We start from the raw sequence: 26223 nt of genomic DNA on the forward strand, positions 1-26223 counted from the left end.
GAAGAAGGCGCAGCAGCGCCTCTTCTTTCTCAGGAGACTGAAAAGATTTGGCATGAGCCCCCGCATCCTCAGGACCTTCTATCACTGTGCCATTGAGAGCATCCTCACTGGATGCATCACCACCTGGTACGGCAACAGCACCGCTTACAACCGCAAAGCTCTCCAGAGAGTAGTGCGGTGTGCTGAACGGATAATTGGAGGTGAGCTTCCCTCCCTCCAAGACATCTACAGGAAGCGGTGCCTGAGGAAAGCGGGGAGGATCATCAAGGACTCCAGTCACCCTAGCCATAAACTGTTCAGACTACTTCCATCAGGAAGGAGGTTCTGCAGCATCCGGTCCCGTACCAGCAGACTGAGAGACAGCTTTTTCCACCAGGCCATCAGACTGCTGAACACGTCATAGACACCTCACCCTCACTACTGGAACTTCAACATTAAGCACTCCATACTGTACATTAATGCCACTGTTTTGCACATGTCAACTACCAACCTCTGTATATTTTATATATCTTATTTTATTGTTTACTCTATTTCATTTGTAAAATATCTATATACACACACACACACACACACACACACACACACACACGTAGAAAAACATATTTAGTATACACAACCAGTAATGCATATACTCTTATATATTGTACATATATTTATTACTTCAGATTTAGCCATTCTTATATTTTGCTTGTTTTACGTTATTGTATTTTTGCACAACTCTGTTGCTTGTGAAGCTCGCACACAAGAATTTCACTCTCATGTACTGTACCAGTGTACCTGCACATGTGATGTGACAATAAAAGTGATTTGATTTGATTTGATTTGATTTGATTTGATAGTACAGCACTTGGTGTGTTGTAGACGGCCTCATCCAGAAGCACTGGCCGTGTGTGGTGTACATGGCCTCAGCCAGATCCAAAGGCTCTGGGGTGGTGTCCATAGCCTCAGCCAGCAGCACAGGTCCTGGTGTGGTGTCCATGGCCTCAGCCAGTAGCACAGGCCCTGGTGTGGTGTAGACGGCCTCAGACAGAGCCACAGGCCTTGGTGTGGTGTAGGTGGCCTAAGCTGGCTGCACAGGTCCACATCCGGAAGCACTGGCCCTGTTGTGTTGTAGATTGCCTCAGCCAGAGCCACCGACCTTGGTGTGGTGTTCATGGCCTAAGCCAGAGCTACAGGCCCACAGCAAGCAGCACAGGCCCTGGTGTGGTGTCCATAGCTCAGCCAGCAGCACAGCTCCTGTTGTGGTGTAGTTGGCCTCAGCCAGCAGCACAGGTCCTGGTGTGGTGTCCATCGCCTCAGCCAGAAACACTGGCCCTGGTGTGATGTAGATGGCCTCAGCCAGAGCCACAGGACCTGGTGTGGTGTTCATGACCTCAGCCAGCATCAAAGGCCCGGGGGTGGTGTACATGGCCTCAGCCAGAGCCACAGGCACTGGTGTGGTGTCCATAGCCTCAGCCAGCAGCACAGCCCTTGGTGTGGTGTCAATGGCCTCAGCCAGTAGCACAGGCCCTGGTGTGGTGTAGGTGGCCTAAGCTGGCTGCACAGGTCCACAGCCAGCAGCACAAGCCCTGGTGTGGTGTACATGGCCTCAGCTAGAGGCACAGGCCCTGGTGTGGTGTAGATGATCTCAGCCAGAGACACAGGCCCTTGTGTGGTGTAGTTGGCCTCAGCCAGCAGCACAGGCCCTGGGGTGATAAACATGGCCTCATCCAGTAGTACAGCCCTTGGTGTGTTGTAGACGGCCTCATCCAGAGCCACAGGCCGTGTGTGGTGTACATGGCCTCAGCCAGATCCAAAGGCTCTGGGGTGGTGTCCATAGCCTCAGCCAGCAGCACAGGTCCTGGTGTGGTGTCCATGGCCTCAGCCAGTAGCACAGGCCCTGGTGTGGTGTAGGTGGCCTAAGCTGGCTGCACAGGTCCACAGCCAGCAGCACAGGCCCTGGTGTGGTGTACATGGCCTCAGCTAGAGGCACAGGCCCTGGTGTGGTGTAGATGGTCTCAGCCAGAGACACAGGCCCTTGGTGTGTTGTAGATGGCCTCATCAGGAGCCACAGGCCCTGTTGTGGTGTAGGTTGCCTCAGTCAGCACCACAGGCCCTGTGTGGTGTGCATGGCCTCAGCCAGTAGCACAGGACCTGGTGTGATGTAGACTGCTTCAGCCAGAGCCACAGGCCATGGTGTGGTGTAGGTGGCCTAAGCTGGCTGCACAGGTCCACAGCCAGCAGTACAGGCCCTGGTGTGGTGTCCATAGCCTCAGCCAGATGCACTGGCCGTGGTGTGGTGTAGCTGGCCTCAGCCAGAGCCACAGGCCCTGGTGTGGTGTTCATGGCCTCAGCCAGAGCCAAATGCCCTGGTGTGGTGTCCATAGCTTCAGCCAGCAGCACAGGTCTTGGTGTGGTGTCCATGGCCTCAGCCAGTAGCACAGGCCCTGGTGTGATGTAGACGGCCTCAGCCAGAGCCACAGGCCCTGGTGTGGTGTAGGTGGCCTAAGCTGGCTGCACAGGTCCACAGCCAGAAGCACAGGACCTGGCGTGGTGTAGGTGGCCTAACCTGGCTGCACAGGTCCACAACCAGAAGCACAGGACCTGGTGTGATGTAGACGGCTTCAGCCAGAGCCACAGGCCCTGGTGTGGTGTAGGTGGCCTAACCTGGCTGCAGAGGTCCACAGCCAGAAGCACAGGCCCTGGTGTGGTGAACATTGCCTCATCCAGCAGCACAGTCCTTGGTGTGTTGTAGACGAACTCATCCAGAGCCACAGGCCCTGGTGTGGTGTACATGGCCTCAGACAAAGCCACAGGCCCTGAAGAGGTGTCCATGGCCTCAGACAAAGCCACAGGCCCTGAAGAGCTGTCCATGGCCTCAGCCAGTAGCACAGGTCCTGGTGTGGTGTAGACGGCCTCAGACAGAGCCACAGGCCTTGGTGTGGTGTAGGTGGCCTAAGCTGGCTGCACAGGTCCACATCCGGAAGCACTGGCCCTGTTGTGTTGTAGATTGCCTCAGCCAGAGCCACCGACCTTGGTGTGGTGTTCATGGCCTAAGCCAGAGCTACAGGCCCACAGCAAGCAGCACAGGCCCTGGTGTGTTGTCCATAGCTCAGCCAGCAGCACAGCTCCTGTTGTGGTGTAGTTGGCATCAGCCAGCAGCACAGGTCCTGGTGTGGTGTCCATCGCCTCAGCCAGAAACACTGGCCCTGGTGTGATGTAGATGGCCTCAGCCAGAGCCACAGGACCTGGTGTGGTGTTCATGACCTCAGCCAGCATCAAAGGCCCGGGGGTGGTGTACATGGCCTCAGCCAGAGCCACAGGCACTGGTGTGGTGTCCATAGCCTCAGCCAGCAGCACAGGCCTTGGTGTGGTGTCAATGGCCTCAGCCAGTAGCACAGGCCCTGGTGTGGTGTAGGTGGCCTAAGCTGGCTGCACAGGTCCACAGCCAGCAGCACAAGCCCTGGTGTGGTGTACATGGCCTCAGCTACAGGCACAGGCCCTGGTGTGGTGTAGATGATCTCAGCCAGAGACACAGGCCCTTGTGTGGTGTAGTTGGCCTCAGCCAGCAGCACAGGCCCTGGGGTGATAAACATGGCCTCATCCAGTAGTACAGCCCTTGGTGTGTTGTAGACGGCCTCATCCAGAGCCACAGGCCGTGTGTGGTGTAAATGGCCTCAGCCAGATCCAAAGGCTCTGGGGTGGTGTCCATAGCCTCAGCCAGCAGCACAGGTCCTGGTGTGGTGTCCATGGCCTCAGCCAGTAGCACAGGCCCTGGTGTGGTGTAGGTGGCCTAAGCTGGCTGCACAGGTCCACAGCCAGCAGCACAGGCCCTGGTGTGGTGTACATGGCCTCAGCTAGAGGCACAGGCCCTGGTGTGGTGTAGATGGTCTCAGCCAGAGACACAGGCCCTTGGTGTGTTGTAGATGGCCTCATCAGGAGCCACAGGCCCTGTTGTGGTGTAGGTTGCCTCAGTCAGCAGCACAGGCCCTGTGTGGTGTGCATGGCCTCAGCCAGTAGCACAGGCCCTGGTGTGATGTAGACTGCTTCAGCCAGAGCCACAGACCATGGTGTGGTGTAGGTGGCCTAAGCTGGCTGCACAGGTCCACAGCCAGCAGTACAGGCCCTGGTGTGGTGTCCATGGCCTCAGCCAGATGCACTGGCCGTGGTGTGGTGTAGCTGGCCTCAGCCAGAGCCACAGGCCCTGGTGTGGTGTTCATGGCCTCAGCCAGAGCCAAATGCCCTGGTGTGGTGTCCATAGCTTCAGCCAGCAGCACAGGTCTTGGTGTGGTGTCCATGGCTTCAGCCAGTAGCACAGGCCCTGGTGTGATGTAGACGGCCTCAGCCAGAGCCACAGGCCCTGGTGTGGTGTAGGTGGCCTAAGCTGGCTGCACAGGTCCACAGCCAGAAGCACAGGCCCTGGCGTGGTGTAGGTGGCCTAACCTGGCTGCACAGGTCCACAACCAGAAGCACAGGACCTGGTGTGATGTAGACGGCTTCAGCCAGAGCCACAGGCCCTGGTGTGGTGTAGGTTTCCTAAGCTGGCTGCACAGGTCCACAGCCAGAAGCACAGGCCCTGTGTGGTGTAAGTGGCCTAAGCTGGCTGCACAGGTCCACAGCCAGAAGCACAGGTCCTGTGTGGTGTAAATGGCCTCAGCCAGAGCCACAGGCCATGGGGTGGTGTCCAAAGCCTCAGCCAGCAGCACAGGTCCTGGTGTGGTGTCCACGGTCTCAGCCAGAAGCACAGGCCCTGGTGTAATGTAGACGGCGTCAGCGCAGGCCACAGGCCCTGGTGTAATTTAGATGACCTATGTTAGCAGAATAGGCCTCGGTGTGGTGCGGATGGCCTCACCCGGCAGCACAAGACATTGCTGAAAACAGCCAAAAGGAATGTCGTTAATGTGGCCTCATTAATGGACACCAACACCCTCCTTCTCTGGATCAAAACCAGCTCAGTGACATGAAAAGCAAATGCTTACAGCACCTGGTATTCCCAGGCAGTCTCCCATCCAAGTACTAACCAAGCCCAACCTTGCATAGCTTCCGAGATCAGACGAGATCAGGCTTTGGCAAGGCGGTATGGCCGTAAGCTGCTGGCGTCAGCACAAAGCGTCAATTTATGGTATCAAGTAGTGAGGTGGCCAATACTCGCAGTTACGAACACAAGCCTCCAATTTAACTACAGTGTTAATGGTAACTGCATGCTTGCCTAATACCCTAACCAAAGGACTCATTTTAGCCTTTGATCAGCAACACAGGCCCTGGTGTGGTGTAAATGGCCTCAGCCAGAGCCACAGGACCTGGTGTGGTGTAGTTGGCCTCAGCCAGCATCAAAGGCCCGGGGGTGGTGTACATGGCCTCAGCCAGAGCCACAGGCACTGGTGTGGTGTCCATAGCCTCAGCCAACAGCACAGGCCCTGTTGTGGTGTCCATGGCCTCAGCCAGAAGCACTGGCCCTGGTGTGGTGTAGATGGCCTCAGACAGAGCCACAGGCCCTTGTTTGGTGTAGTTGGCCTCAGCCAGCACCACAGGCCCTGGTGTGGTGTCCATAGCCTCAGCCAGCCGCACAGGCCCTGGTGTGATGAACATTGCCTCATCCAGCAGCACAGTCCTTGGTGTGTTGTAGACGAACTCATCCAGAGCCACAGGCCCTGGTGTGGTGTACATGGCCTCAGGCAAAGCCACAGGCCCTGAAGAGGTGTCCATGGCCTCAGACAAAGCCACAGGCCCTGAAGAGGTGTCCATGGCCTCAGCCAGTAGCACAGGTCCTGGTGTGGTGTAGACGGCCTCAGACAGAGCCACAGGCCTTGGTGTGGTGTAGGTGGCCTAAGCTGGCTGCACAGGTCCACATCCGGAAGCACTGGCCCTGTTGTGTTGTAGATTGCCTCAGCCAGAGCCACCGACCTTGGTGTGGTGTTCATGGCCTAAGCCAGAGCTACAGGCCCACAGCAAGCAGCACAGGCCCTGGTGTGGTGTCCATAGCTCAGCCAGCAGCACAGCTCCTGTTGTGGTGTAGTTGGCCTCAGCCAGCAGCACAGGTCCTGGTGTGGTGTCCATCGCCTCAGCCAGAAACACTGGCCCTGGTGTGATGTAGATGGCCTCAGCCAGAGCCACAGGACCTGGTGTGGTGTTCATGACCTCAGCCAGCATCAAAGGCCCGGGGGTGGTGTACATGGCCTCAGCCAGAGCCACAGGCACTGGTGTGGTGTCCATAGCCTCAGCCAGCAGCACAGGCCCTGGTGTGGTGTAGGTGGCCTAAGCTGGCTGCACAGGTCCACAGCCAGCAGCACAAGCCCTGGTGTGGTGTACATGGCCTCAGCTAGAGGCACAGGCCCTGGTGTGGTGTAGATGATCTCAGCCAGAGACACAGGCCCTTGTGTGGTGTAGTTGGCCTCAGCCAGCAGCACAGGCCCTGGGGTGATAAACATGGCCTCATCCAGTAGTACAGCCCTTGGTGTGTTGTAGACGGCCTCATCCAGAGCCACAGGCCGTGTGTGGTGTACATGGCCTCAGCCAGATCCAAAGGCTCTGGGGTGGTGTCCATAGCCTCAGCCAGCAGCACAGGTCCTGGTGTGGTGTCCATGGCCTCAGCCAGTAGCACAGGCCCTGGTGTGGTGTAGGTGGCCTAAGCTGGCTGCACAGGTCCACAGCCAGCAGCACAGGCCCTGGTGTGGTGTACATGGCCTCAGCTAGAGGCACAGGCCCTGGTGTGGTGTAGATGGTCTCAGCCAGAGACACAGGCCCTTGGTGTGTTGTAGATGGCCTCATCAGGAGCCACAGGCCCTGTTGTGGTGTAGGTTGCCTCACTCAGCACCACAGACCCTGGGGTGGTGTGCATGGCCTCAGCCAGTAGCACAGGACCTGGTGTGATGTAGACTGCTTCAGCCAGAGCCACAGGCCATGGTGTGGTGTAGGTGGCCTAAGCTGGCTGCACAGGTCCACAGCCAGCAGTACAGGCCCTGGTGTGGTGTCCATAGCCTCAGCCAGATGCACTGGCCGTGGTGTGGTGTAGCTGGCCTCAGCCAGAGCCACAGGCCCTGGTGTGGTGTTCATGGCCTCAGCCAGAGCCAAATGCCCTGGTGTGGTGTCCATAGCTTCAGCCAGCAGCACAGGTCTTGGTGTGGTGTCCATGGCCTCAGCCAGTAGCACAGGCCCTGGTGTGATGTAGACGGCCTCAGCCAGAGCCACAGGCCCTGGTGTGGTGTAGGTGGCCTAAGCTGGCTGCACAGGTCCACAGCCAGAAGCACAGGCCCTGGCGTGGTGTAGGTGGCCTAACCTGGCTGCACAGGTCCACAACCAGAAGCACAGGACCTGGTGTGATGTAGACGGCTTCAGCCAGAGCCACAGGCCCTGGTGTGGTGTAGGTGGCCTAACCTGGCTGCAGAGGTCCACAGCCAGAAGCACAGGCCCTGTTGTGTGGTGAACATTGCCTCATCCAGCAGCACAGTCCTTGGTGTGTTGTAGACGAACTCATCCAGAGCCACAGGCCCTGGTGTGGTGTACATGGCCTCAGACAAAGCCACAGGCCCTGAAGAGGTGTCCATGGCCTCAGACAAAGCCACAGGCCCTGAAGAGCTGTCCATGGCCTCAGCCAGTAGCACAGGTCCTGGTGTGGTGTAGACGGCCTCAGACAGAGCCACAGGCCTTGGTGTGGTGTAGGTGGCCTAAGCTGGCTGCACAGGTCCACATCCGGAAGCACTGGCCCTGTTGTGTTGTAGATTGCCTCAGCCAGAGCCACCGACCTTGGTGTGGTGTTCATGGCCTAAGCCAGAGCTACAGGCCCACAGCAAGCAGCACAGGCCCTGGTGTGTTGTCCATAGCTCAGCCAGCAGCACAGCTCCTGTTGTGGTGTAGTTGGCATCAGCCAGCAGCACAGGTCCTGGTGTGGTGTCCATCGCCTCAGCCAGAAACACTGGCCCTGGTGTGATGTAGATGGCCTCAGCCAGAGCCACAGGACCTGGTGTGGTGTTCATGACCTCAGCCAGCATCAAAGGCCCGGGGGTGGTGTACATGGCCTCAGCCAGAGCCACAGGCACTGGTGTGGTGTCCATAGCCTCAGCCAGCAGCACAGGCCTTGGTGTGGTGTCAATGGCCTCAGCCAGTAGCACAGGCCCTGGTGTGGTGTAGGTGGCCTAAGCTGGCTGCACAGGTCCACAGCCAGCAGCACAAGCCCTGGTGTGGTGTCCATGGCCTCAGCTAGAGGCACAGGCCCTGGTGTGGTGTAGATGATCTCAGCCAGAGACACAGGCCCTTGTGTGGTGTAGTTGGCCTCAGCCAGCAGCACAGGCCCTGGGGTGATAAACATGGCCTCATCCAGTAGTACAGCCCTTGGTGTGTTGTAGACGGCCTCATCCAGAGCCACAGGCCGTGTGTGGTGTACATGGCCTCAGCCAGATCCAAAGGCTCTGGGGTGGTGTCCATAGCCTCAGCCAGCAGCACAGGTCCTGGTGTGGTGTCCATGGCCTCAGCCAGTAGCACAGGCCCTGGTGTGGTGTAGGTGGCCTAAGCTGGCTGCACAGGTCCACAGCCAGCAGCACAGGCCCTGGTGTGGTGTACATGGCCTCAGCTAGAGGCACAGGCCCTGGTGTGGTGTAGATGGTCTCAGCCAGAGACACAGGCCCTTGGTGTGTTGTAGATGGCCTCATCAGGAGCCACAGGCCCTGTTGTGGTGTAGGTTGCCTCAGTCAGCAGCACAGGCCCTGTGTGGTGTGCATGGCCTCAGCCAGTAGCACAGGCCCTGGTGTGATGTAGACTGCTTCAGCCAGAGCCACAGACCATGGTGTGGTGTAGGTGGCCTAAGCTGGCTGCACAGGTCCACAGCCAGCAGTACAGGCCCTGGTGTGGTGTCCATGGCCTCAGCCAGATGCACTGGCCGTGGTGTGGTGTAGCTGGCCTCAGCCAGAGCCACAGGCCCTGGTGTGGTGTTCATGGCCTCAGCCAGAGCCAAATGCCCTGGTGTGGTGTCCATAGCTTCAGCCAGCAGCACAGGTCTTGGTGTGGTGTCCATGGCTTCAGCCAGTAGCACAGGCCCTGGTGTGATGTAGACGGCCTCAGCCAGAGCCACAGGCCCTGGTGTGGTGTAGGTGGCCTAAGCTGGCTGCACAGGTCCACAGCCAGAAGCACAGGCCCTGGCGTGGTGTAGGTGGCCTAACCTGGCTGCACAGGTCCACAACCAGAAGCACAGGACCTGGTGTGATGTAGACGGCTTCAGCCAGAGCCACAGGCCCTGGTGTGGTGTAGGTTTCCTAAGCTGGCTGCACAGGTCCACAGCCAGAAGCACAGGCCCTGTGTGGTGTAAGTGGCCTAAGCTGGCTGCACAGGTCCACAGCCAGAAGCACAGGTCCTGTGTGGTGTAAATGGCCTCAGCCAGAGCCACAGGCCATGGGGTGGTGTCCAAAGCCTCAGCCAGCAGCACAGGTCCTGGTGTGGTGTCCACGGTCTCAGCCAGAAGCACAGGCCCTGGTGTAATGTAGACGGCGTCAGCGCAGGCCACAGGCCCTGGTGTAATTTAGATGACCTATGTTAGCAGAATAGGCCTCGGTGTGGTGCGGATGGCCTCACCCGGCAGCACAAGACATTGCTGAAAACAGCCAAAAGGAATGTCGTTAATGTGGCCTCATTAATGGACACCAACACCCTCCTTCTCTGGATCAAAACCAGCTCAGTGACATGAAAAGCAAATGCTTACAGCACCTGGTATTCCCAGGCAGTCTCCCATCCAAGTACTAACCAAGCCCAACCTTGCATAGCTTCCGAGATCAGACGAGATCAGGCTTTGGCAAGGCGGTATGGCCGTAAGCTGCTGGCGTCAGCACAAAGCGTCAATTTATGGTATCAAGTAGTGAGGTGGCCAATACTCGCAGTTACGAACACAAGCCTCCAATTTAACTACAGTGTTAATGGTAACTGCATGCTTGCCTAATACCCTAACCAAAGGACTCATTTTAGCCTTTGATCAGCAACACAGGCCCTGGTGTGGTGTAAATGGCCTCAGCCAGAGCCACAGGACCTGGTGTGGTGTAGTTGGCCTCAGCCAGCATCAAAGGCCCGGGGGTGGTGTACATGGCCTCAGCCAGAGCCACAGGCACTGGTGTGGTGTCCATAGCCTCAGCCAACAGCACAGGCCCTGTTGTGGTGTCCATGGCCTCAGCCAGAAGCACTGGCCCTGGTGTGGTGTAGATGGCCTCAGACAGAGCCACAGGCCCTTGTTTGGTGTAGTTGGCCTCAGCCAGCACCACAGGCCCTGGTGTGGTGTCCATAGCCTCAGCCAGCCGCACAGGCCCTGGTGTGATGAACATTGCCTCATCCAGCAGCACAGTCCTTGGTGTGTTGTAGACGAACTCATCCAGAGCCACAGGCCCTGGTGTGGTGTACATGGCCTCAGGCAAAGCCACAGGCCCTGAAGAGGTGTCCATGGCCTCAGACAAAGCCACAGGCCCTGAAGAGGTGTCCATGGCCTCAGCCAGTAGCACAGGTCCTGGTGTGGTGTAGACGGCCTCAGACAGAGCCACAGGCCTTGGTGTGGTGTAGGTGGCCTAAGCTGGCTGCACAGGTCCACATCCGGAAGCACTGGCCCTGTTGTGTTGTAGATTGCCTCAGCCAGAGCCACCGACCTTGGTGTGGTGTTCATGGCCTAAGCCAGAGCTACAGGCCCACAGCAAGCAGCACAGGCCCTGGTGTGGTGTCCATAGCTCAGCCAGCAGCACAGCTCCTGTTGTGGTGTAGTTGGCCTCAGCCAGCAGCACAGGTCCTGGTGTGGTGTCCATCGCCTCAGCCAGAAACACTGGCCCTGGTGTGATGTAGATGGCCTCAGCCAGAGCCACAGGACCTGGTGTGGTGTTCATGACCTCAGCCAGCATCAAAGGCCCGGGGGTGGTGTACATGGCCTCAGCCAGAGCCACAGGCACTGGTGTGGTGTCCATAGCCTCAGCCAGCAGCACAGGCCCTGGTGTGGTGTAGGTGGCCTAAGCTGGCTGCACAGGTCCACAGCCAGCAGCACAAGCCCTGGTGTGGTGTACATGGCCTCAGCTAGAGGCACAGGCCCTGGTGTGGTGTAGATGATCTCAGCCAGAGACACAGGCCCTTGTGTGGTGTAGTTGGCCTCAGCCAGCAGCACAGGCCCTGGGGTGATAAACATGGCCTCATCCAGTAGTACAGCCCTTGGTGTGTTGTAGACGGCCTCATCCAGAGCCACAGGCCGTGTGTGGTGTACATGGCCTCAGCCAGATCCAAAGGCTCTGGGGTGGTGTCCATAGCCTCAGCCAGCAGCACAGGTCCTGGTGTGGTGTCCATGGCCTCAGCCAGTAGCACAGGCCCTGGTGTGGTGTAGGTGGCCTAAGCTGGCTGCACAGGTCCACAGCCAGCAGCACAGGCCCTGGTGTGGTGTACATGGCCTCAGCTAGAGGCACAGGCCCTGGTGTGGTGTAGATGGTCTCAGCCAGAGACACAGGCCCTTGGTGTGTTGTAGATGGCCTCATCAGGAGCCACAGGCCCTGTTGTGGTGTAGGTTGCCTCACTCAGCACCACAGGCCCTGTGTGGTGTGCATGGCCTCAGCCAGTAGCACAGGACCTGGTGTGATGTAGACTGCTTCAGCCAGAGCCACAGGCCATGGTGTGGTGTAGGTGGCCTAAGCTGGCTGCACAGGTCCACAGCCAGCAGTACAGGCCCTGGTGTGGTGTCCATAGCCTCAGCCAGATGCACTGGCCGTGGTGTGGTGTAGCTGGCCTCAGCCAGAGCCACAGGCCCTGGTGTGGTGTTCATGGCCTCAGCCAGAGCCAAATGCCCTGGTGTGGTGTCCATAGCTTCAGCCAGCAGCACAGGTCTTGGTGTGGTGTCCATGGCCTCAGCCAGTAGCACAGGCCCTGGTGTGATGTAGACGGCCTCAGCCAGAGCCACAGGCCCTGGTGTGGTGTAGGTGGCCTAAGCTGGCTGCACAGGTCCACAGCCAGAAGCACAGGCCCTGGCGTGGTGTAGGTGGCCTAACCTGGCTGCACAGGTCCACAACCAGAAGCACAGGACCTGGTGTGATGTAGACGGCTTCAGCCAGAGCCACAGGCCCTGGTGTGGTGTAGGTGGCCTAACCTGGCTGCAGAGGTCCACAGCCAGAAGCACAGGCCCTGTTGTGTGGTGAACATTGCCTCATCCAGCAGCACAGTCCTTGGTGTGTTGTAGACGAACTCATCCAGAGCCACAGGCCCTGGTGTGGTGTACATGGCCTCAGACAAAGCCACAGGCCCTGAAGAGGTGTCCATGGCCTCAGACAAAGCCACAGGCCCTGAAGAGCTGTCCATGGCCTCAGCCAGTAGCACAGGTCCTGGTGTGGTGTAGACGGCCTCAGACAGAGCCACAGGCCTTGGTGTGGTGTAGGTGGCCTAAGCTGGCTGCACAGGTCCACATCCGGAAGCACTGGCCCTGTTGTGTTGTAGATTGCCTCAGCCAGAGCCACCGACCTTGGTGTGGTGTTCATGGCCTAAGCCAGAGCTACAGGCCCACAGCAAGCAGCACAGGCCCTGGTGTGTTGTCCATAGCTCAGCCAGCAGCACAGCTCCTGTTGTGGTGTAGTTGGCATCAGCCAGCAGCACAGGTCCTGGTGTGGTGTCCATCGCCTCAGCCAGAAACACTGGCCCTGGTGTGATGTAGATGGCCTCAGCCAGAGCCACAGGACCTGGTGTGGTGTTCATGACCTCAGCCAGCATCAAAGGCCCGGGGGTGGTGTACATGGCCTCAGCCAGAGCCACAGGCACTGGTGTGGTGTCCATAGCCTCAGCCAGCAGCACAGGCCTTGGTGTGGTGTCAATGGCCTCAGCCAGTAGCACAGGCCCTGGTGTGGTGTAGGTGGCCTAAGCTGGCTGCACAGGTCCACAGCCAGCAGCACAAGCCCTGGTGTGGTGTACATGGCCTCAGCTAGAGGCACAGGCCCTGGTGTGGTGTAGATGATCTCAGCCAGAGACACAGGCCCTTGTGTGGTGTAGTTGGCCTCAGCCAGCAGCACAGGCCCTGGGGTGATAAACATGGCCTCATCCAGTAGTACAGCCCTTGGTGTGTTGTAGACGGCCTCATCCAGAGCCACAGGCCGTGTGTGGTGTACATGGCCTCAGCCAGATCCAAAGGCTCTGGGGTGGTGTCCATAGCCTCAGCCAGCAGCACAGGTCCTGGTGTGGTGTCCATGGCCTCAGCCAGTAGCACAGGCCCTGGTGTGGTGTAGGTGGCCTAAGCTGGCTGCACAGGTCCACAGCCAGCAGCACAGTCCCTGGTGTGGTGTACATGGCCTCAGCTAGAGGCACAGGCCCTGGTGTGGTGTAGATGGTCTCAGCCAGAGACACAGGCCCTTGGTGTGTTGTAGATGGCCTCATCAGGAGCCACAGGCCCTGTTGTGGTGTAGGTTGCCTCAGTCAGCAGCACAGGCCCTGTGTGGTGTGCATGGCCTCAGCCAGTAGCACAGGCCCTGGTGTGATGTAGACTGCTTCAGCCAGAGCCACAGGCCATGGTGTGGTGTAGGTGGCCTAAGCTGGCTGCACAGGTCCACAGCCAGCAGTACAGGCCCTGGTGTGGTGTCCATGGCCTCAGCCAGATGCACTGGCCGTGGTGTGGTGTAGCTGGCCTCAGCCAGAGCCACAGGCCCTGGTGTGGTGTTCATGGCCTCAGCCAGAGCCAAATGCCCTGGTGTGGTGTCCATAGCTTCAGCCAGCAGCACAGGTCTTGGTGTGGTGTCCATGGCTTCAGCCAGTAGCACAGGCCCTGGTGTGATGTAGACGGCCTCAGCCAGAGCCACAGGCCCTGGTGTGGTGTAGGTGGCCTAAGCTGGCTGCACAGGTCCACAGCCAGAAGCACAGGCCCTGGCGTGGTGTAGGTGGCCTAACCTGGCTGCACAGGTCCACAACCAGAAGCACAGGACCTGGTGTGATGTAGACGGCTTCAGCCAGAGCCACAGGCCCTGGTGTGGTGTAGGTTTCCTAAGCTGGCTGCACAGGTCCACAGCCAGAAGCACAGGCCCTGTGTGGTGTAAGTGGCCTAAGCTGGCTGCACAGGTCCACAGCCAGAAGCACAGGTCCTGTGTGGTGTAAATGGCCTCAGCCAGAGCCACAGGCCATGGGGTGGTGTCCAAAGCCTCAGCCAGCAGCACAGGTCCTGGTGTGGTGTCCACGGTCTCAGCCAGAAGCACAGGCCCTGGTGTAATGTAGACGGCGTCAGCGCAGGCCACAGGCCCTGGTGTAATTTAGATGACCTATGTTAGCAGAATAGGCCTCGGTGTGGTGCGGATGGCCTCACCCGGCAGCACAAGACATTGCTGAAAACAGCCAAAAGGAATGTCGTTAATGTGGCCTCATTAATGGACACCAACACCCTCCTTCTCTGGATCAAAACCAGCTCAGTGACATGAAAAGCAAATGCTTACAGCACCTGGTATTCCCAGGCAGTCTCCCATCCAAGTACTAACCAAGCCCAACCTTGCATAGCTTCCGAGATCAGACGAGATCAGGCTTTGGCAAGGCGGTATGGCCGTAAGCTGCTGGCGTCAGCACAAAGCGTCAATTTATGGTATCAAGTAGTGAGGTGGCCAATACTCGCAGTTACGAACACAAGCCTCCAATTTAACTACAGTGTTAATGGTAACTGCATGCTTGCCTAATACCCTAACCAAAGGACTCATTTTAGCCTTTGATCAGCAACACAGGCCCTGGTGTGGTGTAAATGGCCTCAGCCAGAGCCACAGGACCTGGTGTGGTGTAGTTGGCCTCAGCCAGCATCAAAGGCCCGGGGGTGGTGTACATGGCCTCAGCAAGAGCCACAGGCACTGGTGTGGTGTCCATAGCCTCAGCCAACAGCACAGGCCCTGTTGTGGTGTCCATGGCCTCAGCCAGAAGCACTGGCCCTGGTGTGGTGTAGATGGCCTCAGACAGAGCCACAGGCCCTTGTTTGGTGTAGTTGGCCTCAGCCAGCACCACAGGCCCTGGTGTGGTGTCCATAGCCTCAGCCAGCCACACAGGCCCTGGTGTGATGAACATTGCCTCATCCAGCAGCACAGTCCTTGGTGTGTTGTAGACGAACTCATCCAGAGCCACAGGCCCTGGTGTGGTGTACATGGCCTCAGACAAAGCCACAGGCCCTGAAGAGGTGTCCATGGCCTCAGACAAAGCCACAGGCCCTGAAGAGGTGTCCATGGCCTCAGCCAGTAGCACAGGTCCTGGTGTGGTGTAGACGGCCTCAGACAGAGCCACAGGCCTTGGTGTGGTGTAGGTGGCCTAAGCTGGCTGCACAGGTCCACATCCGGAAGCACTGGCCCTGTTGTGTTGTAGATTGCCTCAGCCAGAGCCACAGACCTTGGTGTGGTGTTCATGGCCTAAGCCAGAGCTACAGGCCCACAGCAAGCAGCACAGGCCCTGGTGTGGTGTCCATAGCTCAGCCAGCAGCACAGCTCCTGTTGTGGTGTAGTTGGCCTCAGCCAGCAGCACAGGTCCTGGTGTGGTGTCCATCGCCTCAGCCAGAAACACTGGCCCTGGTGTGATGTAGATGGCCTCAGCCAGAGCCACAGGACCTGGTGTGGTGTTCATGACCTCAGCCAGCATCAAAGGCCCGGGGGTGGTGTACATGGCCTCAGCCAGAGCCACAGGCACTGGTGTGGTGTCCATAGCCTCAGCCAGCAGCACAGGCCTTGGTGTGGTGTCAATGGCCTCAGCCAGTAGCACAGGCCCTGGTGTGGTGTAGGTGGCCTAAGCTGGCTGCACAGGTCCACAGCCAGCAGCACAAGCCCTGGTGTGGTGTACATGGCCTCAGCTAGAGGCACAGGCCCTGGTGTGGTGTAGATGATCTCAGCCAGAGACACAGGCCCTTGTGTGGTGTAGTTGGCCTCAGCCAGCAGCACAGGCCCTGGGGTGATAAACATGGCCTCATCCAGTAGTACAGCCCTTGGTGTGTTGTAGACGGCCTCATCCAGAGCCACAGGCCGTGTGTGGTGTACATGGCCTCAGCCAGATCCAAAGGCTCTGGGGTGGTGTCCATAGCCTCAGCCAGCAGCACAGGTCCTGGTGTGGTGTCCATGGCCTCAGCCAGTAGCACAGGCCCTGGTGTGGTGTAGGTGGCCTAAGCTGGCTGCACAGGTCCACAGCCAGCAGCACAGGCCCTGGTGTGGTGTACATGGCCTCAGCTAGAGGCACAGGCCCTGGTGTGGTGTAGATGGTCTCAGCCAGAGACACAGGCCCTTGGTGTGTTGTAGATGGCCTCATCAGGAGCCACAGGCCCTGTTGTGGTGTAGGTTGCCTCAGTCAGCACCACAGGCCCTGTGTGGTGTGCATGGCCTCAGCCAGTAGCACAGGCCCTGGTGTGATGTAGACTGCTTCAGCCAGAGCCACAGGCCATGGTGTGGTGTAGGTGGCCTAAGCTGGCTGCACAGGTCCACAGCCAGCAGTACAGGCCCTGGTGTGGTGTCCATAGCCTCAGCCAGATGCACTGGCCGTGGTGTGGTGTAGCTGGCCTCAGCCAGAGCCACAGGCCCTGGTGTGGTGTTCATGGCCTCAGCCAGAGCCAAATGCCCTGGTGTGGTGTCCATAGCTTCAGCCAGCAGCACAGGTCTTGGTGTGGTGTCCATGGCCTCAGCCAGTAGCACAGGCCCTGGTGTGATGTAGACGGCCTCAGCCAGAGCCACAGGCCCTGGTGTGGTGTAGGTGGCCTAAGCTGGCTGCACAGGTCCACAGCCAGAAGCACAGGCCCTGGCGTGGTGTAGGTGGCCTAACCTGGCTGCACAGGTCTACAACCAGAAGCACAGGACCTGGTGTGATGTAGACGGCTTCAGCCAGAGCCACAGGCCCTGGTGTGGTGTAGGTGGCCTAACCTGGCTGCAGAGGTCCACAGCCAGAAGCACAGGCCCTGGTGTGGTGAAGGTGGCCTAAGCTGGCTGCACAGGTCCACAGCCAGAAGCACAGTCCCTGTGTGGTGTAAATGGCCTCAGCCAGAGCCACAGGCCCTGGGGTGGTGTCCAAAGCCTCAGCCAGCAGCACAGGTCCTGGTGTGGTGTCCATGGTCTCAGCCAGAAGCACAGGCCCTGGTGTAATGTAGACGGCGTCAGCGCAGGCCACAGGCCCTGGTGTAATTTAGATGACCTATGTTAGCAGAATAGGCCTCGGTGTGGTGCGGATGGCCTCACCCGGCAGCACAAGACATTGCTGAAAACAGCCAAAAGGAATGTCGTTAATGTGGCCTCATTAATGGACACCAACACCCTCCTTCTCTGGATCAAAACCAGCTCAGTGACATGAAAAGCAAATTCTTACAGCACCTTTTATTCCCAGGAAGTCTCCCATCCAAGCACTAACCAAGCCCAACCTTGCATAGCTTCCGAGATCAGACGAGATCAGGCTTTGGCAAGGCGGTATGGCCGTAAGCTGCTGGCGTCAGCACAAAGCGTCAATTTATGGTATCAAGTAGTGAGGTGGCCAATACTCGCAGTTACGAACACAAGCCTCCAATTTAACTACAGTGTTAATGGTAACTGCATGCTTGCCTAATACCCTAACCAAATGACTCATTTTAGCCTTTGATCAGCAACACAGGCCCTGGTGTGGTGTAAATGGCCTCAGCCAGAGCCACAGGACCTGGTGTGGTGTAGTTGGCCTCAGCCAGCATCAAAGGCCCGGGGGTGGTGTACATGGCCTCAGCCAGAGCCACAGGCACTGGTGTGGTGTCCATAGCCTCAGCCAACAGCACAGGCCCTGTTGTGGTGTCCATAGCCTCAGCCAGAAGCACTGGCCCTGGTGTGGTGTAGATGGCCTCAGACAGAGCCACATGCCCTGGTGGGGTGTAGTTGGCCTCAGCCAGCAGCACAGGTCCTGGTGTGGTGTCCATGGCCTCAGCCAGTAGCACAGGTCCTGGTGTGGTGTAGACGGCCTCAGACAGAGCCACAGGCCTTGGTGTGGTGTAGGTGGCCTAAGCTGGCTGCACAGGTCCACATCCGGAAGCACAGGCCCTGTTGTGTTGTAGATTGCCTCAGCCAGAGCCACAGACCTTGGTGTGGTGTTCATGGCCTAAGCCAGAGCTACAGGCCCACAGCAAGCAGCACAGGCCCTGGTGTGGTGTCCATAGCTCAGCCAGCAGCACAGCTCCTGTTGTCGTGTAGTTGGCCTCAGCCAGCAGCACAGGTCCTGGTGTGGTGTCCATCGCCTCAGCCAGAAACACTGGCCCTGGTGTGATGTAGATGGCCTCAGCCAGAAACACAGGACCTGGTGTGGTGTTCATGACCTCAGCCAGCATCAAAGGCCTGGGGGTGGTGTACATGGCCTCAGCCAGAGCCACAGGCACTGGTGTGGTGTCCATAGCCTCAGCCAGCAGCACAGGCCTTGGTGTGGTGTCCATGGCCTCAGCCAGTAGCACAGGCCCTGGTGTGGTGTAGGTGGCCTAAGCTGGCTGCACAGGTCCACAGCCAGCAGCACAAGCCCTGGTGTGGTGTACATGGCCTCAGCTAGAGGCACAGGCCCTGGTGTGGTGTAGATGATCTCAGCCAGAGACACAGGCCCTTGTGTGGTGTAGTTGGGTTCAGCCAGCAGCACAGGCCCTGGGGTGATAAACATGGCCTCATCCAGTAGTACAGCCCTTGGTGTGTTGTAGACGGCCTCATCCAGAGCCACAGGCCGTGTGTGGTGTACATGGCCTCAGCCAGATCCAAAGGCTCTGGGGTGGTGTCCATAGCCTCAGCCAGCAGCACAAGTCCTGGTGTGGTGTCCCTGGCCTCAGCCAGTAGCACAGGCCCTGGTGTGGTGTAGGTGGCCTAAGCTGGCTGCACAGGTCCACAGCCAGCAGCACAGGCCCTGGTGTGGTGTACATGGCCTCAGCTAGAGGCACAGGCCTTGGTGTGGTGTAGATGGTCTCAGCCAGAGACACAGGCCCTGGTGTGGTGTTCATGGCCTCAGCCAGCAGCACAGGTCCTTGTGTGGTGTCCATGGCCTCAGCCAGAAACACTGGCCCTGGTGTGGTGTAGATGGCCTCAGACAGAGCCACATGCCCTGGTGGGGTGTAGTTGGCCTCAGCCAGCAGCACAGGTCCTGGTGTGGTGTCCATGGCCTCAGCCAGCAGCACAGGCCCTGGTGTGGTGTCCATGGCCTCAGCCAGATGCACTGGCCGTGGTGTGGTGTAGCTGGCCTCAGCCAGAGCCACAGGCCCTGGTGTGGTGTTCATGGCCTCAGCCAGAGCCAAATGCCCTGGTGTGGTGTCCATAGCTTCAGCCAGCAGCACAGGTCTTGGTGTGGTGTCCATGGCTTCAGCCAGTAGCACAGGCCCTGGTGTGATGTAGACGGCCTCAGCCAGAGCCACAGGCCCTGGTGTGGTGTAGGTGGCCTAAGCTGGCTGCACAGGTCCACAGCCAGAAGCACAGGCCCTGGCGTGGTGTAGGTGGCCTAACCTGGCTGCACAGGTCCACAACCAGAAGCACAGGACCTGGTGTGATGTAGACGGCTTCAGCCAGAGCCACAGGCCCTGGTGTGGTGTAGGTTTCCTAAGCTGGCTGCACAGGTCCACAGCCAGAAGCACAGGCCCTGTGTGGTGTAAGTGGCCTAAGCTGGCTGCACAGGTCCACAGCCAGAAGCACAGGTCCTGTGTGGTGTAAATGGCCTCAGCCAGAGCCACAGGCCATGGGGTGGTGTCCAAAGCCTCAGCCAGCAGCACAGGTCCTGGTGTGGTGTCCACGGTCTCAGCCAGAAGCACAGGCCCTGGTGTAATGTAGACGGCGTCAGCGCAGGCCACAGGCCCTGGTGTAATTTAGATGACCTATGTTAGCAGAATAGGCCTCGGTGTGGTGCGGATGGCCTCACCCGGCAGCACAAGACATTGCTGAAAACAGCCAAAAGGAATGTCGTTAATGTGGCCTCATTAATGGACACCAACACCCTCCTTCTCTGGATCAAAACCAGCTCAGTGACATGAAAAGCAAATGCTTACAGCACCTGGTATTCCCAGGCAGTCTCCCATCCAAGTACTAACCAAGCCCAACCTTGCATAGCTTCCGAGATCAGACGAGATCAGGCTTTGGCAAGGCGGTATGGCCGTAAGCTGCTGGCGTCAGCACAAAGCGTCAATTTATGGTATCAAGTAGTGAGGTGGCCAATACTCGCAGTTACGAACACAAGCCTCCAATTTAACTACAGTGTTAATGGTAACTGCATGCTTGCCTAATACCCTAACCAAAGGACTCATTTTAGCCTTTGATCAGCAACACAGGCCCTGGTGTGGTGTAAATGGCCTCAGCCAGAGCCACAGGACCTGGTGTGGTGTAGTTGGCCTCAGCCAGCATCAAAGGCCCGGGGGTGGTGTACATGGCCTCAGCAAGAGCCACAGGCACTGGTGTGGTGTCCATAGCCTCAGCCAACAGCACAGGCCCTGTTGTGGTGTCCATGGCCTCAGCCAGAAGCACTGGCCCTGGTGTGGTGTAGATGGCCTCAGACAGAGCCACAGGCCCTTGTTTGGTGTAGTTGGCCTCAGCCAGCACCACAGGCCCTGGTGTGGTGTCCATAGCCTCAGCCAGCCACACAGGCCCTGGTGTGATGAACATTGCCTCATCCAGCAGCACAGTCCTTGGTGTGTTGTAGACGAACTCATCCAGAGCCACAGGCCCTGGTGTGGTGTACATGGCCTCAGACAAAGCCACAGGCCCTGAAGAGGTGTCCATGGCCTCAGACAAAGCCACAGGCCCTGAAGAGGTGTCCATGGCCTCAGCCAGTAGCACAGGTCCTGGTGTGGTGTAGACGGCCTCAGACAGAGCCACAGGCCTTGGTGTGGTGTAGGTGGCCTAAGCTGGCTGCACAGGTCCACATCCGGAAGCACTGGCCCTGTTGTGTTGTAGATTGCCTCAGCCAGAGCCACAGACCTTGGTGTGGTGTTCATGGCCTAAGCCAGAGCTACAGGCCCACAGCAAGCAGCACAGGCCCTGGTGTGGTGTCCATAGCTCAGCCAGCAGCACAGCTCCTGTTGTGGTGTAGTTGGCCTCAGCCAGCAGCACAGGTCCTGGTGTGGTGTCCATCGCCTCAGCCAGAAACACTGGCCCTGGTGTGATGTAGATGGCCTCAGCCAGAGCCACAGGACCTGGTGTGGTGTTCATGACCTCAGCCAGCATCAAAGGCCCGGGGGTGGTGTACATGGCCTCAGCCAGAGCCACAGGCACTGGTGTGGTGTCCATAGCCTCAGCCAGCAGCACAGGCCTTGGTGTGGTGTCAATGGCCTCAGCCAGTAGCACAGGCCCTGGTGTGGTGTAGGTGGCCTAAGCTGGCTGCACAGGTCCACAGCCAGCAGCACAAGCCCTGGTGTGGTGTACATGGCCTCAGCTAGAGGCACAGGCCCTGGTGTGGTGTAGATGATCTCAGCCAGAGACACAGGCCCTTGTGTGGTGTAGTTGGCCTCAGCCAGCAGCACAGGCCCTGGGGTGATAAACATGGCCTCATCCAGTAGTACAGCCCTTGGTGTGTTGTAGACGGCCTCATCCAGAGCCACAGGCCGTGTGTGGTGTACATGGCCTCAGCTAGATCCAAAGGCTCTGGGGTGGTGTCCATAGCCTCAGCCAGCAGCACAGGTCCTGGTGTGGTGTCCATGGCCTCAGCCAGTAGCACAGGCCCTGGTGTGGTGTAGGTGGCCTAAGCTGGCTGCACAGGTCCACAGCCAGCAGCACAGGCCCTGGTGTGGTGTACATGGCCTCAGCTAGAGGCACAGGCCCTGGTGTGGTGTAGATGGTCTCAGCCAGAGACACAGGCCCTTGGTGTGTTGTAGATGGCCTCATCAGGAGCCACAGGCCCTGTTGTGGTGTAGGTTGCCTCAGTCAGCACCACAGGCCCTGTGTGGTGTGCATGGCCTCAGCCAGTAGCACAGGCCCTGGTGTGATGTAGACTGCTTCAGCCAGAGCCACAGGCCATGGTGTGGTGTAGGTGGCCTAAGCTGGCTGCACAGGTCCACAGCCAGCAGTACAGGCCCTGGTGTGGTGTCCATAGCCTCAGCCAGATGCACTGGCCGTGGTGTGGTGTAGCTGGCCTCAGCCAGAGCCACAGGCCCTGGTGTGGTGTTCATGGCCTCAGCCAGAGCCAAATGCCCTGGTGTGGTGTCCATAGCTTCAGCCAGCAGCACAGGTCTTGGTGTGGTGTCCATGGCCTCAGCCAGTAGCACAGGCCCTGGTGTGATGTAGACGGCCTCAGCCAGAGCCACAGGCCCTGGTGTGGTGTAGGTGGCCTAAGCTGGCTGCACAGGTCCACAGCCAGAAGCACAGGCCCTGGCGTGGTGTAGGTGGCCTAACCTGGCTGCACAGGTCTACAACCAGAAGCACAGGACCTGGTGTGATGTAGACGGCTTCAGCCAGAGCCACAGGCCCTGGTGTGGTGTAGGTGGCCTAACCTGGCTGCAGAGGTCCACAGCCAGAAGCACAGGCCCTGGTGTGGTGAAGGTGGCCTAAGCTGGCTGCACAGGTCCACAGCCAGAAGCACAGTCCCTGTGTGGTGTAAATGGCCTCAGCCAGAGCCACAGGCCCTGGGGTGGTGTCCAAAGCCTCAGCCAGCAGCACAGGTCCTGGTGTGGTGTCCATGGTCTCAGCCAGAAGCACAGGCCCTGGTGTAATGTAGACGGCGTCAGCGCAGGCCACAGGCCCTGGTGTAATTTAGATGACCTATGTTAGCAGAATAGGCCTCGGTGTGGTGCGGATGGCCTCACCCGGCAGCACAAGACATTGCTGAAAACAGCCAAAAGGAATGTCGTTAATGTGGCCTCATTAATGGACACCAACACCCTCCTTCTCTGGATCAAAACCAGCTCAGTGACATGAAAAGCAAATTCTTACAGCACCTTTTATTCCCAGGAAGTCTCCCATCCAAGCACTAACCAAGCCCAACCTTGCATAGCTTCCGAGATCAGACGAGATCAGGCTTTGGCAAGGCGGTATGGCCGTAAGCTGCTGGCGTCAGCACAAAGCGTCAATTTATGGTATCAAGTAGTGAGGTGGCCAATACTCGCAGTTACGAACACAAGCCTCCAATTTAACTACAGTGTTAATGGTAACTGCATGCTTGCCTAATACCCTAACCAAATGACTCATTTTAGCCTTTGATCAGCAACACAGGCCCTGGTGTGGTGTAAATGGCCTCAGCCAGAGCCACAGGACCTGGTGTGGTGTAGTTGGCCTCAGCCAGCATCAAAGGCCCGGGGGTGGTGTACATGGCCTCAGCCAGAGCCACAGGCACTGGTGTGGTGTCCATAGCCTCAGCCAACAGCACAGGCCCTGTTGTGGTGTCCATAGCCTCAGCCAGAAGCACTGGCCCTGGTGTGGTGTAGATGGCCTCAGACAGAGCCACATGCCCTGGTGGGGTGTAGTTGGCCTCAGCCAGCAGCACAGGTCCTGGTGTGGTGTCCATGGCCTCAGCCAGTAGCACAGGTCCTGGTGTGGTGTAGACGGCCTCAGACAGAGCCACAGGCCTTGGTGTGGTGTAGGTGGCCTAAGCTGGCTGCACAGGTCCACATCCGGAAGCACAGGCCCTGTTGTGTTGTAGATTGCCTCAGCCAGAGCCACAGACCTTGGTGTGGTGTTCATGGCCTAAGCCAGAGCTACAGGCCCACAGCAAGCAGCACAGGCCCTGGTGTGGTGTCCATAGCTCAGCCAGCAGCACAGCTCCTGTTGTCGTGTAGTTGGCCTCAGCCAGCAGCACAGGTCCTGGTGTGGTGTCCATCGCCTCAGCCAGAAACACTGGCCCTGGTGTGATGTAGATGGCCTCAGCCAGAGCCACAGGACCTGGTGTGGTGTTCATGACCTCAGCCAGCATCAAAGGCCTGGGGGTGGTGTACATGGCCTCAGCCAGAGCCACAGGCACTGGTGTGGTGTCCATAGCCTCAGCCAGCAGCACAGGCCTTGGTGTGGTGTCCATGGCCTCAGCCAGTAGCACAGGCCCTGGTGTGGTGTAGGTGGCCTAAGCTGGCTGCACAGGTCCACAGCCAGCAGCACAAGCCCTGGTGTGGTGTACATGGCCTCAGCTAGAGGCACAGGCCCTGGTGTGGTGTAGATGATCTCAGCCAGAGACACAGGCCCTTGTGTGGTGTAGTTGGGTTCAGCCAGCAGCACAGGCCCTGGGGTGATAAACATGGCCTCATCCAGTAGTACAGCCCTTGGTGTGTTGTAGACGGCCTCATCCAGAGCCACAGGCCGTGTGTGGTGTACATGGCCTCAGCCAGATCCAAAGGCTCTGGGGTGGTGTCCATAGCCTCAGCCAGCAGCACAAGTCCTGGTGTGGTGTCCCTGGCCTCAGCCAGTAGCACAGGCCCTGGTGTGGTGTAGGTGGCCTAAGCTGGCTGCACAGGTCCACAGCCAGCAGCACAGGCCCTGGTGTGGTGTACATGGCCTCAGCTAGAGGCACAGGCCTTGGTGTGGTGTAGATGGTCTCAGCCAGAGACACAGGCCCTGGTGTGGTGTTCATGGCCTCAGCCAGCAGCACAGGTCCTTGTGTGGTGTCCATGGCCTCAGCCAGAAACACTGGCCCTGGTGTGGTGTAGATGGCCTCAGACAGAGCCACATGCCCTGGTGGGGTGTAGTTGGCCTCAGCCAGCAGCACAGGTCCTGGTGTGGTGTCCATGGCCTCAGCCAGCAGCACAGGCCCTGGTGTGGTGTCCATGGCCTCAGCCAGAAGCACTGGCCCTGGTGTGGTGTAGATGGCCTCAGACAGAGCCACAGGCCCTTGTTTGGTGTAGTTGGCCTCAGCCAGCACCACAGGCCATGGTGTGGTGTCCATAGCCTCAGCCAGCCGCACAGGACCTGGTGTGATGAACATTGCCTCATCCAGCAGCACAGTCCTTGGTGTGTTGTAGATTGCCTCAGCCAGAGCCACAGACCCTGGTGTGGTGTTCATGGCCTAAGCCAGAGCTACAGGCCCACAGCAAGCAGCACAGGCCCTGGTGTGGTGTCCATAGCTCAGCCAGCAGCACAGCTCCTGTTGTGGTGTAGTTGGCCTCAGCCAGCAGCACAGGTCCTGGTGTGGTGTAGATGGCCTCAGCCAGAGCCACAGGACCTGGTGTGGTGTTCATGGCCTCAGCCAGAGCCAAATGCCCTGGTGTGGTGTCCATAGCTTCAGCCAGCAGCACAGGTCTTGGTGTGGTGTCCATGGCCTCAGCCAGTAGCACAGGCCCTGGTGTGATGTAGACGGCCTCAGCCAGAGCCACAGGCCCTGGTGTGGTGTAGGTGGCCTAAGCTGGCTGCACAGGTCCACAGCCAGAAGCACAGGCCCTGTGTGGTGTAAATGGCCTCAGCCAGAGCCACAGGCCATGGGGTGGTGTCCAAAGCCTCAGCCAGCAGCACAGGTCCTGGTGTGGTGTCCATGGTCTCAGCCAGAAGCACAGGCCCTGGTGTAATGTAGACGGCGTCAGCGCAGGCCACAGGCCCTGGTGTAATTTAGATGACCTATGTTAGCAGAATAGGCCTCGGTGTGGTGCGGATGGCCTCACCCGGCAGCACAAGACATTGCTGAAAACAGCCAAAAGGAATGTCGTTAATGTGGCCTCATTAATGGACACCAACACCCTCCTTCTCTGGATCAAAACCAGCTCAGTGACATGAAAAGCAAATGCTTACAGCACCTGGTATTCCCAGGCAGTCTCCCATCCAAGTACTAACCAAGCCCAACCTTGCATAGCTTCCGAGATCAGACGAGATCGGGCTTTGGCAAGGCGGTATGGCCGTAAGCTGCTGGCGTCAGCACAAAGTGTCAATTTATGGTATCAAGTAGTGAGGTGGCCAATACTCGCAGTTACGAACACAAGCCTCCAATTTAACTACAGTGTTAATGGTAACTGCATGCTTGCCTAATACCCTAACCAAAGGACTCATTTTAGCCTTTGATCAGCAACACAGGCCCTGGTGTGGTGTAAATGGCCTCAGCCAGAGCCACAGGACCTGGTGTGGTGTAGTTGGCCTCAGCCAGCATCAAAGGCCCGGGGGTGGTGTACATGGCCTCAGCCAGAGCCACAGGCACTGGTGTGGTGTCCATAGCCTCAGCCAACAGCACAGGCCCTGTTGTGGTGTCCATGGCCTCAGCCAGAAGCACTGGCCCTGGTGTGGTGTAGATGGCCTCAGACAGAGCCACATGCCCTGGTGGGGTGTAGTTGGCCTCAGCCAGCAGCACAGGTCCTGGTGTGGTGTCCATTGCCTCAGCCAGCAGCACAGGCCCTGGTGTGGTGTCCATGGCCTCAGCCAGACGCACTGGCCCTGGTGTGGTGTAGATGGCCTCAGACAAAGCCACAGGCCCTTG

The 26223-nt window shown here is 58.4% G+C and overlaps 1 non-coding gene and 6 pseudogenes across 1 annotated transcript; all 7 read right to left on the reverse strand.

Moving 5' to 3' along the window:
- Positions 1 to 4951: 4951 nt before the first annotated feature.
- On the reverse strand, positions 4952 to 5070 carry LOC134629877 (5S ribosomal RNA; annotated as a pseudogene).
- A 4590-nt stretch (positions 5071 to 9660) lies between these two features.
- LOC134629878 (5S ribosomal RNA) lies at positions 9661 to 9779 on the reverse strand (annotated as a pseudogene).
- A 4589-nt stretch (positions 9780 to 14368) lies between these two features.
- On the reverse strand, positions 14369 to 14487 carry LOC134629879 (5S ribosomal RNA; annotated as a pseudogene).
- A 2753-nt stretch (positions 14488 to 17240) lies between these two features.
- Positions 17241 to 17359, reverse strand: LOC134630044 (5S ribosomal RNA; annotated as a pseudogene).
- Positions 17360 to 19896: 2537 nt separating this feature from the next.
- On the reverse strand, positions 19897 to 20015 carry LOC134629881 (5S ribosomal RNA; annotated as a pseudogene).
- A 2753-nt stretch (positions 20016 to 22768) lies between these two features.
- Positions 22769 to 22887, reverse strand: LOC134630046 (5S ribosomal RNA; annotated as a pseudogene).
- A 2653-nt stretch (positions 22888 to 25540) lies between these two features.
- On the reverse strand, positions 25541 to 25659 carry LOC134630022 (5S ribosomal RNA). Its single transcript, XR_010094122.1, has one exon. It is a non-coding gene; the product is annotated as a 5S ribosomal RNA (ribosomal RNA).
- Between the last annotated feature and the right edge of the window lie 564 nt (positions 25660 to 26223).

The sequence above is a fragment of the Pelmatolapia mariae genome, linkage group LG6 (genome assembly GCF_036321145.2).
Source record: "Pelmatolapia mariae isolate MD_Pm_ZW linkage group LG6, Pm_UMD_F_2, whole genome shotgun sequence".
NCBI lineage: Eukaryota > Metazoa > Chordata > Actinopteri > Cichliformes > Cichlidae > Pelmatolapia > Pelmatolapia mariae.